General features: G+C 44.5%; 1 protein-coding gene across 1 annotated transcript in view; it reads left to right on the top strand.

Moving 5' to 3' along the window:
- The window catches only part of rtcb (RNA 2',3'-cyclic phosphate and 5'-OH ligase), a gene marked incomplete in the record, with an annotated part of 55,901 nt that overhangs the window by 49,403 nt on the left and 2,963 nt on the right, over window positions 1–3,535 (top strand).

Here is a 3,535-nt window from a genome sequence, read left to right as displayed (position 1 = left end):
TTCTAGACCTGCTCTATTCTGCTGTAAATTAAGAGCGTCTAGACTGCTCTATCGTAAATTATAGAGCGTTCCTAGACCTGCTCTTCTGTACATTAAGGCGTCTAGACCTGCTCCATCTGTAATTAGAGAGCGGTCTAGACCTCTTATCTGTAAATTATAGAGGGTCTAGACCTGCTCTAGTCCTCTGTAAATTATAAGTGGCTATACCTGCTCACTGAAATTTATATAGCGTCTAGACCTGCTCTACTGTTAGATTATAGAGCGTATCTAACCTGCTCGATCTGGACAGTGTCTCGAGATAACTCTTTGTTATGAATTGAAATTTAATAAATGAGAAGGGATTCATGTCTAAACTCACAGAAGACCGCAGGCGGTTGTTATGCAATCGGCTTCGAAAAATTATGTTGTCCTCATGTTGTCCTATGTTTGCCGCATTTTTGTCCTCATGTGTCCTCAGGTCGCCCTCATTGTCCTCCTTTGTCCGCATTTGTCCTCATCCATGTTTGTCCCCATGTTGTCCCCATGTTGTCCCCATGTTGTCCCCATGTTGTCCCCCATGTTGTCCCCCGGTTTCGTCCTCATTTTGTCCTCCTGTGTCCTCATGTTTGTCCTCATGTTGTCCCCCCCATTTGTCCCCATGTTTGTCCCCATGTTTTCCCCATGTTGTCCTCATGTTTCCCTCATGTTGCCCCATGTGTCCTCATGTTGTCCTCATGTTGTCCCCATGTTTCCTCCCATGTTGTCCTCATGTTGTCCTCATGTTGTCCTATCCATGTTGTTTTTATTCCCCAAAAGAACATGATTGATTCAACACTCTTTGCCAAGTACAAATCCTCTACTTCTTAATTTTGGTTCTTATTCTATTTTATAGCATTGTAAACAAAGTGAGTGTTGTTGAAGATAGTGTTGAGTAAAAGTGACATTTCCAGTCTGTGATTATTTCACAACAGCCATCCTTTAATGTTAGTCTCAATAATTCCTAATTTCGGCTTTTTCTAACTCAACATTAAGTAACTTTCCTATAACTGAGGTTATTTGACCTACATTCCAAAATAAACAACTAATTAATATTAGTGGGTTACGTAGTTTGAAAACCAAGGGACAAAAACGTTAGAAATTTAACAAACGTTGATAAAGGCCTAAAAAAGAAGTGATTTCAAGGGTTACGAGTTATTTTTTTTGCTGTTTTGGAGGCTCCCGGAGTCTCAAGAACGTAACGCGTTGTGAAAGCACTGCCACACGCCGGTATCAGCAGGAAGGCGATCAAGCTGCGACCGATCGCCGTGATCAAAGGGCTTGAGCACGCACAACACCCACTTCCACAGAACTGTCAGCCACATGCAGAGACTCCCGCACAGGAAGCTGCAGAAGAAGAAGAATATCGTTTTTTTTTGAATTTTTAACAAATTCTGTTGCTTTGGGGTTGAGGGTAGTTAAGTTTGAAGGAAACTGAAGGTTGAAAATGTAATTTCTTTCTCCCGTTGAAGAAAGTGAAAAAAAAAACCAAGTAATATTTTTGTGTTCATTTAAACCTGTGATCCAATAAAGATGATCAGCTTCGATAAGTCTAAATGTCCTTTGGTGCAAATAGATGCATCTTTTTTTTTTTTAAATCCAGTTTATTTTTCTTGTAACTGATTTCCATTTTTGGGGCCCCAGCCTCATGGTCCAGGAACCGAGGCTGAAGTTGCTAAAAGAGGAATAAAAAAATCATCTTTTGGATAGAATCTTAACGTCTTATTAAAAAAAAGAACAAGATAATCCAACCTTTAGGATACCAGTTCCATATTAGGGACCATTTTACTAATTCTATATAACGAGACTTCAGATTCCAGTATGAGTGACCCTAAGGTCCTATATAAGAGACTTCCGATACCGTTATTAGCGGACCTAAGGTCTATATAAAGAGACTTCAGATACAGTATTAGGGACCACTAGGTCTATATAAGAGACTTCAGATCAGTATTAGGACCACTAGTCTAGTATACAGAGACTTCCGATACAGTTTAGGGACCACTAAGGTCTCAAAAGAGACTTCAGATACAGTATTAGGACCACTAAGTCTATATAAAGAGACTTCATATACAGTATTAGGGGACCACATGTCTATATAAAGCGACTTCAGATACAGTTCAGGGACCCTAGGTCTATATAAAGTACTTCGACTCTGTCATGGCGCTGTGACATCACGATGAAATGGGCCTATCAGCTTCACTGTTACAGGAAATGGTAGAACTAAGTTCCGAGAAATGGTATCCCATCATATCAACCCATGACAACCGTCCTCAGCTATCGGTATCTTCTCTAACCAAACACGCGTCTTCATCTACTCATCAGCAAGCAACACACACACACACACACACACCCACACCACACACACCACACACACCACACACACACACACAACACACACACACGCACACACACACCACACACACAACACACACACACACACAACCACACACACACAACACACCCCACCCACACACCACACACACACACACAGCCCACCACACAGCACACACACACACACACCCACACACCACACACACACCCACACACACGACGACACACACACACACACACACACACACCCACACACACCCACACACCACCACACAACACCACACACACACACACCCAGGCCCTTTCCTTTCAGCCTCTGTGGTTGGAGTCTGGTGTTAAGACTTTGATCTGATGATGATTAAAGACTCCCTGTTGGTGAGAAGATACAGATTCATCTGATTGGAGGGTGGCGTGGGGTGTAGAGTGATCTGATGGAGTTGTCTGGGGGGTGTGGGTGGGGGTGTGATGTATCTGAGCTACACGGGACTAACCTCGGTGTCGTAGTCCTGGACCCCCGAGCATAATGGCGCAGTCCCATATCTCCTTCCGCTGGTCTCTCTCCTCCGTCAGCACCACGCAGGATACCACATCTTCATCAAAGGAAGGAGAGGACTACACCGTCACTCCCCCCAGGAACAACACCTCCTGCCGATTCTCCAGGCTGTTTGGGGTGTATAACCTGGTCCTTGGAACCGCCTCTGAGCCGCTGTTCCACCAGGCCTCGGTTCCTGACGCCCTGCAACCACGCCTGGTCAGCGAGGTGGAGACTTCTTCTTACAGGTATCCTCAACCTGCCCGGTCCGACTCATGGCCCTTACCGCGCGGAGTCTGGACCGTGGGAGCCGTACCCACGAACAACAACATCACTGTCATGTTTGTACTTCAAGATATGTTGGAGGTATCCTCAGGCGAGACCGGATACACAGTGGACCTGCCCTGTAGGGACCAGCTGGTTCATCAGGACGTCCCGTTGGCTCAATCCGGTTATAGAGCGGTCTAGACCTGCTCTATCTGGAAAGTGTCTCGAGATAACTCTTGTTATTAATTGATAATTTAATTAAATTGAGAAGGGATTTCATGTCTAAAACTCACAGAAGAACGCAGCGTTTGTGATGCAATCGGCTCGAAAAATTAATGTTGTCCTCATGTTGTCCTCATGTTGTCCTCATGTTGTCCTCATGTTGTCCTC

Source organism: Etheostoma spectabile, unplaced genomic scaffold (genome assembly GCF_008692095.1).
Source record: "Etheostoma spectabile isolate EspeVRDwgs_2016 unplaced genomic scaffold, UIUC_Espe_1.0 scaffold502, whole genome shotgun sequence".
Classification (NCBI taxonomy): domain Eukaryota; kingdom Metazoa; phylum Chordata; class Actinopteri; order Perciformes; family Percidae; genus Etheostoma; species Etheostoma spectabile.
This window is presented reverse-complemented; position numbering and strand designations above follow the sequence as displayed.